Source organism: Elgaria multicarinata, chromosome 10 (assembly GCF_023053635.1).
Source record: "Elgaria multicarinata webbii isolate HBS135686 ecotype San Diego chromosome 10, rElgMul1.1.pri, whole genome shotgun sequence".
In the NCBI taxonomy this organism is placed as follows: Eukaryota; Metazoa; Chordata; class Lepidosauria; order Squamata; family Anguidae; genus Elgaria; species Elgaria multicarinata.
This window is the reverse complement of record NC_086180.1, coordinates 53786486-53798795: the sequence shown is the minus strand read 5'-3', so window position 1 is coordinate 53798795 and position 12310 is coordinate 53786486. Positions and strand designations below refer to the sequence as shown.

The window sequence follows — 12310 nt, the reverse complement described above, 5'->3', positions numbered from 1 at the left end:
ATACTCATGTAATTATTTGGACTGCTGAATTTTGAAAAATGAAGAAATCCTGCCACCAGTCTCTGTGCTAGATACTATAATGTCCAGTAGCATTACTGCCTAGCCACCAACATGGGAATGCGGTTTTAGTGGCTGCAAGGTTACAATTGCTTACAAGCAACCACAGATGATGCAAAATGCAAGACCCTCCCCATTTTTGCTCCTCCCAACCAGGGCAAGTTACTATAATGTTCAAAATCCATTTGTTTGATAGTTTAGGAAGAGTTTGACAACACTAAGACAAATAATCTTAATATTCTAATCTGTTGCATTTTAAAACCATTTTTACATATGCCAGCAATTAACACCAAGGAGGCAGTCCCCAAAATACAAAAAACACAAAGTCAGAAGGACTCATATTAATATATAAGGTGATTATTATTACTAGAAAAAATGTCAATGTAATATAGTACAACAGTAATGCATAAGAACTATATGAAGAAGAAACTGGAAAGAAACTGTCCTTATCCAAGTAAAAGTTACATATGTTCAGGTGTTTTATTTTGGAACAGCAACTGAAGTACGAAGGGTTAACTGGAGGGCGGGGGAGTCTTTTACTTTGGGTAGGGATATACTAGGGAAATACTAACCTCCACAGCAGCCTAGTAATCTAAATAGTGGGCTGTTGTTCATAAGATGTGGCAGCGCAACAGGTCTTTTACAGAGTAACAGAAGACAGCTGCTTACCCATGATACACAAGTTAAAGGCAACACACTTTTTTTCATAATCACATGAGTAAAAAAGTTACACATAAGTAAACCCACAAACATTTTCAGGCAAGGAGAGAAAAACACATAACATTAAAGCAAGCCTATATATAAGTCTCTTAAAGTTAGGAAAACACATACTTGGAAAGTACGATGATGATGATAAAAATCCAGACAAATCCATTTTATCATTTAACCCTGTGGGGACATGGTATGTAACTTATGTTCACTGGCCAACCATGAGAATTTTTTTCCGTTTGAACTAGGTTTTGATGAAGTAATGAAATGAAATACAATCTAGAGATCATGTCAACAACTACAATAAGAACTGTTCTACTAAAAACAAGAGCTGTTTTTAGTCCAGATTCACTGTGATTTTTGTTTGTTATGCATCAGTGTTGATGCCTTTTTTATTATAGCAAGGAGTGTGTCTTTTTTATTTTATATTTGTGTGTGAGAGCGCGCGCAGGTGTGTGTTTTAAACCTAAGTGATAAGCTGAGTTCTTATCACATTTGTAATATTTGCAAACATACAATTTAAAGAGGGGATTAGGCAGACCCAGGATTAGTCTCAAAACAGTGTCATTCCCCCCAAAGCAATGGCAAAGCCTTGTAGCTCCCTCAGACTGGGCCAGCTAGAAAACCTCAGGCTGCTGTTTCTTTGTTTGGCAATTCAACATTTGTCTCTCTTCTTGCCCCCACTCTTCTTGCAAACAGCCCCTCCTAAATACACACACACACATACACACACACAGAGAGAGAGAGAGAGAGAGAGAACGAGAACAGTGGTCTCAGACCAGCATTTCTACCTGATCTCAATTGTCCATTAATCTGCACTGATCGTTAGTGCATGCCTAAATTGCTGAGGAGGACAGTATGGCTGGGTTCGGACGACACAATAAGCAACGGTTGCTTAGTTAGGCAATCGTCCGTTGTGTTGCTTATCGTGTCATCTGGCGGGAAGTCAAGTGGACAACTGACGTTGCGCTATTTTCTCGAATTAAGCAATGGAGAAAAATAATGGGCTACTCCGTTGCTTATCCGGAGACCCGTTGCTGATTGTGTCGTGTGGCGGGCTCCATTGCTTAATTTCATGTGTGGAGTGCGCTATTTCAGAAGCCTATAATAGAGTCCTCCAGCAGGAGCAGCCCGAAGTGCCCCAGCCTCTCCTCTACAGCCAGCAGAACTTGCAATGGCTGATAGGATAGCCCTGAGAGGAGGGAGGGAGGAGCAATGGCTGGCGCCATTGACGATGGAACTTTCAGCCACTCAAGGTGGGGCGGGAGCAACATGTCATCTGGGGAGTACCAGCAGCATAACGTACTCTGAGTTGCCTATTCCCCACTCCGTTGATTAAAGTGTCATCCAATCTCTCCCTGTGTAGCTCATCAATTTAATTTTTGTGAACCGCCCAGAGAGCTCCGGCTATTGGGCAGTATAGAAATGTAATAAATAAATAAATAATCAAAAACTTGCAATGCCTGATGCCTTTTAGTACCAATGGTTTAAATCCAATGACATCAGCTATATGCAGCATTATTGTACTGTATAAGTCCCCTAGCTTACGGGCTGTCTCTGTTTATAGGATCCCTTAATGACTTTCTCATTGAGCATATCAGTAGTTTCTTTCCTCTTTTCCAGTTGTGTTTTCCTATTGCTTCTTTTTTCAATGTGTTCTTCAAGTAGGTTGTGTTAGCACCTCTTCCGACTGAACTGAGCTATTATCTGCTCTGATTCTCAATCTCCAGTGATTGTCCCAGCAGACTTCACTTTTCCTCCTTTCCTTCCACTACTTCCTCTTTTCTTTTCTTTTCAAATAAAGGCAATAAATTGGCTCCTGAGAATGACTGCAGCAAGTTTCCACAGGATTCTTATTACCATACCCATGATCCTTCTGTTACCGATTATTCACCGGTTTTTGTGAACCACCCAGAGAGCTTCAGCTATTGGGTGGTATAAAAATGTAATAAATAAATAAATAAAAATCCCTCTCATTTGATTTAGGTTGCAATATTTAGTCAGTTAATTGGTTAGATTAATATTCTGATATAACTGGGGTGTGTGGAATTTTACTCGTCTACAGCAAACCCCAAAATAAGCATATAACCTTAATTTTGTCTCTGAATTAACATCTTAAAGTTAAACTTTTTTCTTTTCTTTTTTCACAAAAAACAACTGACCGGAATCAGCTAGCTCTTTTATAAAGTATAGACAGGCGGGGTAGCACTGAGCTGTGGTTCCCCCTCCCAGACATGTATTTGCATGTGATGGGTAAATATGAGATATTTACACAGGCAAGAGCTTTAACTGCCGCCATTGTCTGCTTTTCATCCATTATGTTTGGCAGGCAGGGCCAGATATAACACTTTGAAAACGGTTTGAAAACAGTATATTCATGTGTCCTGGACCCGAACAGTTGTCAAAAACCATTATAAACCACCATAAAGCAATAGTGTAGATCCTGCCCAGGTCTGTTGACCCAATAGAAACCTCTTTGCTCCAAGCTCTCTGAAGTGCAGGAGCTCCAGAAGCAGAAGCCACTCACTAATCAAAGTTGCACCCTTTCCTCCTTCCCCACAACCCACTCCCACTTCCTTACATTTTAACAGAGTTCGTTTGTTTAATTATCCTTGATCTGCTCAGGAGCCAGGTGTGAATCACAGTTGGCCACCCTTGTTATATTTAATGGAGTCAAACTCTCCACATTCCAAACTGCATTTTATTTGCTCTCCTTAAATAAAATGAGCTTATCCTTGTGTTCACAATTGGATCCCTTAAAATATTCATATTTTTCCCCACATCTTGTGTCAGAGCCATTACTTCTCCCTGCATACCCTTTTGACTATTTTTAAATAATTCATCCATCCATTCATCAGTTCTCAGGGGAACACACTCCTCTTTTCTTCACACAACATGATCTTTCCAAACAAACATTCTGTCTTTCTCCTTCCATTATTCTCCCTTGCTTTTGTTTACTCTGTCCAAGTATTCAATTTGCTACGGTTTCGCTAAACTGCACAAGTTTCAGCCCAGAATGAGCTACATCTATTTACCACTATGCACCGGCTTCTCGTCAGTGGAGAACACCACGTTAATTAAAAACAAAACAAAACAAATTCATTGAAACCATTGTGGTATATGTAAAGTAGCCTTCCCCCTCCTGGTGCCCTCCAAATGCATTGGATGACTGGGAATGACGACGGGATCTGTAGTCCAACACATCTGAAGGGCAAGTTGGGGATGACGGAGAGAGAGAGACCAATAGCCCCACCCCCAACATCCTCCCATGCTACAGACAAAAGGGCAGATGCTGCCTTTATACAGGAAGAGAGGAACAACTGTAGTGACTATGTCCACAATCCCTAAGAGTTGCTGACCTGGCCCAGCTGAGCTGGGTTGCCTCCCACACACTTGGATCAATGAGAGTGCAGCTGGCAGAGGATGCCTAGGGGGCATGCAGAGGGCAGGCCCCACAGAAAGGAACGGGTGGGTGGGATTCTACCTTCAAAAGGTCCAGTGGTGTCAGGGCCCCCACCCTGAGCAACACCCTAGATTCTGACTTCCTTCAAGATGAGAAGTGGCCAGTCAGACCAGTGGCACCAAGATCTCATGGTTAAGCTAGAGCTTGAGCCAGGTGGGAACAGGAAAACCTGAATTGGGACCCCCAGAGTCAGTACCTCTGAGCCTGCACTCCACACTCACCTCACCCCACCTCTGTGAGGCATCCCCCTGCACACCAGGGGCTCTATAATTAAATAAATAATAAAAAAGAACCTAAGAACTGCCATGCTGGATCAGACCAAGGATCCATCTACTTCAGCACTCTGTTCACATAGTGGCCAACTAGCTGTTGGTCAGGACCAACAAAGCAGGACATGGTGGAACAGCACCCTCCCACCCATGTTCCCCAGCAACTGGTGCATATAGGCTTGGATACTGGAGGTTGCACATAGCCATCATAGCCAGTAGCTATTGATAGCCTTCTCCAGGAATTTATCCCCTTTTTAAAGCCATCCAAATTGGTGGCCATCACTACATCCTGTGGTAGTGAATTCCATACTTTAACTATGCACTCCTTCCTTTTATGTCTGCCCATCAGAGGATGAAGGGAATTAACAGAGAGGAATAGGAGTATTAGGGTCCAGGCCAGAGGACTGTGCTTTAAGGCCTTCTGCTCTTTGGTGAAGGGGTGGAGCCTGGGATTAGGTGGAGAAATAAAAGGCTTCTGTTGGACCCAGACCTTGTTAGGACTAAATTGCTTGCTTGGAGCTCTCCAAGGTCCTGCAGTTCTGGCCTGCCTTGTTGCCCCATCAAGCTCCGTGGGCTTCTTGTCAAAGTCAATGTGGGTCATTCCACAAGAGCCTAGCCTCTCAGAGTGTTCTAAGACCATCTTATGTCAGACAACAGGACTTGAGCCCACTCCAGGGCTCTGTTCTTGGACCTAGGAGCCCCAGTTCATCCAAGGGAAGATGGAAGACTGCCCATCCCTTACCCCTACATACCTTCTTCTCTGGGGCTTTCATTGCTACTCCTCATAAACTTCCCCTGTCCTGTCCCTTTGTCCTCCCCGCTTCTCCGTGGTTCTAAAGCTGCCCTTGTCACACCCCTCCATTTTCCAATACCCGCCCCCTGGTCCAGTCTAGCTGGGCTTAATTTCAATCACCTAGCATGGGCGAGCAGCCAAATTGTATGTCCCTCTCTCAGGCACATCACAGTCAGGTTAGGACACATGGGTGCTTTCTCTTCTTTGGCTGGGAGAACAGCCCATAGGATCTGAGAGGGATAAACAAAAAGTGCAGGTGGGAAATCACAAACTAGTGTAGAGTAGGAGGAAGGAGCATGAGTGTGAGGCAGCCCCAATCTAAGACCTAACCTGCAAATCCCACTGAATTGCCCTAGAGAGCAAAGAAGCATCGGGGTGCTCGCTCCCCTTTCAGCTTCAGCCTTGCAAAAGGGTTGTGACTAGTATGAATAAATCATTACCAGTGCCCTCCCCACCTCTTTTCTCCCAGAATGTACTGGTAAAATACAGCTGAGCAAAAAGTAACATTTCCCCATGGAAACCAGTATAAATCTATTGAAGGGGACAATGCTTAGTTCAGGGTTATCAGAGGTCAACAGTTTAGTCTCTGGGCTCAAGACTCACCGGATTGATCCCATCTTCACTGCATAGCCTCATAGCTAGAATCACCAATGAGGATAAAAACAGAAACAAACGCTGCATAATCTGTAACCTCAGGGGACTTTCAAAGTAAAAGAAGGGGGGGGGGAGAAAGAATTGCTGCGTCAATCTCATTTCCTTGTTAGGCTCATTATCATAATTGAAGGCCTATGGTTCGGAATGCCGCTCTTTGATACCATTTTGTGTGTGTGCGTCTATCAAGAGCTGCTGAAACAGTGTATTCCGCAGTCATCTTTTCCTTTTGATCCTCTTGACTGTTTTGTTTCGTTATTCATAAACATGAGCCATCGAGCTAGGCTTCAATTAGCTAGCTAAAGTTAAATGTTTCTGGAAGGGAAAAAAAAGAAAGAAAGATGGTCACTTAAGTCCGCTCAACGAGCAGCTTAGGTTACAGGAGACGGTTGCTGATTGCAGCATTCATCAAGCATACCAAATGTAGACGCTAACACTGGCATGTGCAGGGCAACATGTGTTTGCCCTCCATAGGCTTGTCGACAATGGAGTCTAGCATAAAAGGAGAGAGATTTAGCCATTGCTCCGAAGGTAGAGATAAATTGCTTTTGTTCTTTGAGCACTTGCTTTGTTCTTTGAATACCGCACCTTCAGACACTGACATATTTCATGATTGATAGTCCATGTCTAGACTGAGTATTTTTCGATCTACTACAAACATGTACTACTACGTAATATTTTCTAGAAAGATGAGCGAATATAAAATAATGTAGCTGGCTACTCTGGTCCCTTTCTTATTTTCCTTTATTTTAATTTCAGGAAATGTTCAAAAACATGCAACACTTTCAAAATTCCACTATTTTTTATAGAAATATTGAATCCGTGGGACATGCGAGTAGATAGCACTTCAGTTGCTTCTGTTCCTATTTATGGCTGTTCCTTACATTGTCAGATGTAAATACGGGATACGCGCATGCACAGTCTTTGCACATTGTTTTTTTGTCCTGAACAATAGGAGGTTCCAGGGGCAGTTCTTCATTACCGAGTTTGAGCAATGTATGGTTTCTTTAAATACCTATTTATTAACCTCAATGTATATGAACTGAGCATGGGGAAACAGATAAATACCCAGCCAGTCTGTAATGTTGCATCAGTTTATTTATATTTATTTATTATATTTCTATACCACTCAGTAGCTGAAGCTCTCTGGGCAGTCCCCCCCCCTCCAAAGCCAACAGTATGCCCTTGGTACCCCCAAGACTCCTCTTGCCATCCAGTTTTTATAGTCAGACTTTTATGTCCTTTCTTTGCTGCATTCCAGCTGCCAAAACTATTTCTTTCTCCAGCCCCCATAAGAAGAGCCATACTGGATCACATCAAGAGTCCATCTAGTCTAGTATTCTGTTCAAACGATGGCCAACTAGCTGCCCATGAAAAACCTACAAGCAGACAACAGTGCAACAGCACCCTCCCACCCATGTTCCTGGCTGCTTCCACAAGAGATCCTGAGCTACTGTGAGTGGTCCGACATCTGGGTCGCCAGGCAGGAATGGCAGCCAGGCAGGAGTGGTGGCCTGGCAGCCGGGAGTAATTGGCCATTAAAGCAGGTTGGGAGGGTGGGTGGGGCGCAGCAGTGGCAGCAGCCAGAAGACGCCGGGTAGCAGCAGTGGTACTGGTGCCTCCCTTGAGGCATCAACATGCTTTGGACCGGGTTTGGATATAGAGACCAGAACACAGTACAAAGTATTCAAAATATGGTCACGCTATAGATTTTTATAAAGGGGAATATGGCCGTGACAATTTTATTTTCAATTCCTTTCCTAACATGGAATTTGCTGAACATGGAATTTGCTGTTTTTGTAGTAGCCACTCACTGGGCTGACTTTTTCATCGAGCTGTCCACCACAACTCCAAGATCTCTTTCTTGGTCAGTCACCACTAGCTCATATCCCATCAGGTTACACTTGAAGTTGGGATTTTTTTGCCCCAATGCGTATCACTTTATACTTGCTTACACTGAACCACATTTGAACCCACTGAACCCATGCTCTGAGTTCCAAGAGATCTTTTTGGAGCTCCTCTCAAATTCTTTTTGTTTTAACAAACCTCAATAATGTGGTGTCATCAGCAAACTTGGTCACCTCGTTGATCACTCCTAATTCCAGATCATTTATGAACATGTTGAAAAGCTTTACAGATCCAATACGGATCCCTGTACTGGAAGAGTTTACCATTTATTCCTACTTTCTGTTTTTTAACCAGGTACTGATCTATAAGAGGACCTCTCTTCTTATTCCATGACTGCTAAGTTTTCTCTGGAGTCATTGGGGAGGGATTTTGTCAAAAGCATTTTGGAAGTCCAAGTCAACAATGTCTACTGTCCACATGTTTATTGACACTCTCTAAGAACTCTAACAAGTTTGTGAGATAGGACTTACCTTTGCAGAAGCCATGTTAATTTTCTTTTCTTTTTTCCAGTGGGGCTTGTCCTTCTATATGTTTACTAATTTTATCTTTAATAATGTTTTCAACCAATTTACATGTAACAGACAATAAGCTAACTGACATGTAATTTCCCAGATTCCCCCTGGATCCCATTTTGAAAATTGTTGTTACATTGGCAATTCTCCAGTCCTCTGGTACAGAGGCTGATTTTAGGGATACGTTACATATTTTTGTTAGAAGATCAGTAATTTCATATTTGAGTTCTTTAAGAACTTTCAGGTGGATACCATGTCGGCCTGGTGATGATTTTCAACTGTCCATCCAAGCAGGTGGGGTGTGTCCAGGAAGTAGCAGCCACCAGACATCAATAGCTATTTTGGGACAGTTAGGAGAGTGTCTTCTATGCTGCATAGTGTTATATACCACCCCATAGCTGAAGCTCTCTGGACAGTTTACAAAATATTGTTTCCAAAATATTGTTTCCAGTATGGCTCACCAGGTGCCAGGAAGATTTCAAACAGGACATGAAAGTTGATGGCCATCCTGTTTTTTCTCCTGATCTGCTATTCAGAGATACATTGTCTTTGAATATGGAGGCTTCACTGTTCCACACTCCAATGGTAGTTCATTCAAAGAATAAGTATGATATATACATCTGCTCCTATTTTCTTGTCCAAAAATGTTATTATTCTACCAGTTTAAAATGAATTGGGATAAATAAGGCATCTCACTTAAAATACCAGCAGTCACGTAGCACTAAGAATGTTGGGTGCTGAAGCAATAGAACAGCAAAGACCAAAAAAAAAAAAAACACGCCAAACCTGTTCTTATTTTTTAGCAGCTTGGACTGTGCTGAGTGCCAGAGCTTACCAAACGCTGCAAATGATGCACAGTCTCAAGTTTAATTTACCACTTGAAGAATGAACATCTCCAAAATCTAAAGACTTTGAAATAAATGAAAATGCACAATCTTGCCAGAGCTGCGTCCCACTGATTTCAAGGGTAGGCATTTCTGCCCTGTCCTAGGTTTACATGCCACCTTTTCAACTGTGCCTTTATCAGCAGCTTGGTGCATGGGCAAGTGATCATATTCATCTCCCTGGAGTGAAAAGTCAGTAGTCTGAAGGAAGAACAGTGTGACAGCAGGAGAAACCAGTAGTCTGGGCATTAGTTGAACGGTTTCTGAATTTGTTTTTGGGGGCTGAAAAGAGAATGGCTGTTTCCAGGGAGGGGTTGCTCTGACAGTCAGAACCTGACTCTGGCATAAGAAGCTGCCTCAAACTGAGTCAGATCATTGGTCCATCTAGCCAGTATTTTTGACACTGATTGGAAGCAATGGCTTTCCAGAGTTTCAGGCTGGATTGTTTCCTAGCCCTACCTGGAGATGTCAGGGATTGAACCTGGGATGCAGAGCAGGTGCAGATATCCGATATCTGCACTAGATGCCAGGCGCAGAGCGAGGGAGCCTATGCCATTCTCAGAGGTTGCGAATTGACCTGTAAACAACATTATGCACAGAGCAAGGCGGACCCTTGAGACAATTTGGGGTGTCACGAAGAGACAAGAAATAGTCATCTGAATGGTTATTATGGTATTTTGCTGCCAGGGAGGCTTGGCTGGCCTTGGGTATTGTGCAGCTTGGCTTGGGGGGGGGGGGGGGAGAGGCTCTGCTGTGCTTCCTCAGGCAGCGAATGTCTTGGTGGGGTCCTGTCTGTGATGTGCTTATAGGCCGCCTTTTACTATGTTAAACTGCTTCATGCTGAGTCAGACCCTTGGTCCATCTAGCCCAGGATTGTTGGCAGTGGCCAGCAACCATCTCCAGGGGTTCAGGCACGAGTTTTTCAGCCCTACCTGGAGATGCCGGGAATTGAAAGCTGAAGACCTTCTGGTCTACCACCAAGTTGCAGCCCCTACATAAATATTCTAAATAAACAACGGCTTCTGCATATGGAGTAGCTTCTTAAAAGCACACCAGCAGGCCCATCAAAGCTGGCAACCCTAGAAGCCAGTCTGAGATGACGGTAGGAAACAGGTAGCCTATTCCAGAAGGCAGCAAAGCCCCCATCTCCCGCCTTTAAGGAGCACACCAGGCGCGAGGAGATGTGGAATTTGACATTGAAAAGCCCAAGGCTTCATTGTAATCCTGATCAATTATAGCAGCGAAGCGAAGGCTTGGGGCGGGGGCGGGGTGAGCGGCACCGAGGAAAGCGAAGGCGCCGCTCATGCAAGATGTATGTGTGAAAAGACTCGGAAGCGCCAGCGATTTGCTCCGGCTTATTCCATTTGTTTCCTCTCGAGCCATATCCCTCCTTTGGAGCCTCCTCCGTTTCGCCGCCGCCGCCGCCTCCTGTCGCTCGGCCCGGAGCGGGCCCCTTGGCCTGGGCGGGGTGGGGAGGGGGCAGCCGGCCACGTGTCCAGCTCGCGAAAGAGTTTGGGAGCGCAGGCGGGCGCGCACGGGGGCGCGGCGAGAGACCCGCGAGCCTTTCTTGCAAATCACGTCGGCGGACGTGATGAATCTCCGTCGCTCCTGGCAATCTGACATGCCTGAGTTACGGCCGCGGCGCCGCCGCCTCTCCGATTTCGCCGTGAAGCGGCTTGGGCATAATGAGAAACAAAATGTCCTCTGCGTGCTAATCGGCCCTGACGGCTTCCCTGGACTCCCCAATACTTTTATTTATCGGCATGCTCGATTTCCTCGCGGGGCGGGGCGGGGCGGAGCGTGTGTGTGTGTGTCGCCACCGCCGCCTTCCCGCGGACGGGCGGCGACGGGGACAGAGATAGACAGGCGGGGATAAGGACTGAATGGCAATGAGGCAGCTTGCAAGGTGCCTGCGTGATCCCAGCCCCCGCCCCCCAGGGGTATATCATGATGCCCCCCCCCCCCGTTCTGCTTATTTGCGGGACTGGGGCTTCCAACAGCGGACTCCAGACAAGCTCCTGACCAAACTTACAACACAATCTTGCGCGCGTCTACTCGGAAGGAAGTCCCTCCGAGTTCAAAGAGATTTAGTCCCATAGAAGCACGTACAGGATTGCAGCTTTCTCTCTCTTCAATTTATTTTGTAAGCAAGGAAATGGGTACGGGGGAGGGGGGCAGTCAGAACAGGATTTCAGGGCCGAAACAGACATCATTTCAGATGCGCATCTCCTTTGTTTTTGTTTACTGAAGAGGAGGTACAAGGCGCCCGATCCGGAACTTAAAAAGCTCCCCCCTCCGGGCCCACAAGTTAGGGGCCCCATATAGACGAACTGGGCTACGCCTACTTTAGAGTCAAACTGAAAACGATGGAGCTGTGAGACACTCATTTAGAGTAACGTCTGTTTGGGCCCTAAGGATGCACTTCTACGCAGGCTTAACAAAGTTGGGAGGAGAAGGAGCAGGAAGCCCCGCTGGTTTCCTTCCGAGTAAAAGTGCCCAGGATCAGGCCGCCGGGCTGCTGCTGCACCCCCTCCCCCGACGCGTTCACGAGGTTCAGGCGGCCCCATTACAAGAACGGGCACGATCCTGGGCAGATGCACAGCGAAGACCGTGTGTTTTACTCTGAAGTAAACGCACAGACGGCAGCAAGGAGCCAGTCCGCTCAGCCCCAGAGACTTTTGTAAAGCCCCCGATCCCCGCCCGCCCTCTCGGGCAGCCCCGCCGCCTCCCGCCCCAGGCACCTGCCGGGGCGGCGCACTCGGCAGCGCCTCTGGCGCAATCCGCGTCGCCCTCCTCCGGGCGATCCCGCCTCCCCACCGCGGGCCGTTCCCATTAGCGGCTGGGGTGGCGACTGGGGGCTCCCTCGCTCGCTCTTTACCTCCCTTCTCCCTCCAGGCATTGGCGAGGCAGCCTGTCAATCACGCGCCGACAACTCCCCCCCCCCGCGCCGCCCGCATCTCCCCCAGCGCCGCGCGGCGGGGCTCAGGAGCGCCGCGCCACCATCGAGCCCAGGCGGCGGCGGCAGACGCAGCTCCGGAGAGCCGAGCGCGCACCGGCGGGGCGCG

At 46.3% G+C, this 12310-nt stretch overlaps 1 protein-coding gene across 1 annotated transcript in view; it reads left to right on the top strand.

Moving 5' to 3' along the window:
• The window catches only part of ATP8A1 (ATPase phospholipid transporting 8A1), a 234655-nt gene that overhangs the window by 184501 nt on the left and 37844 nt on the right, over positions 1–12310 (top strand). The gene's annotated exons all lie outside the window — the stretch shown is intronic.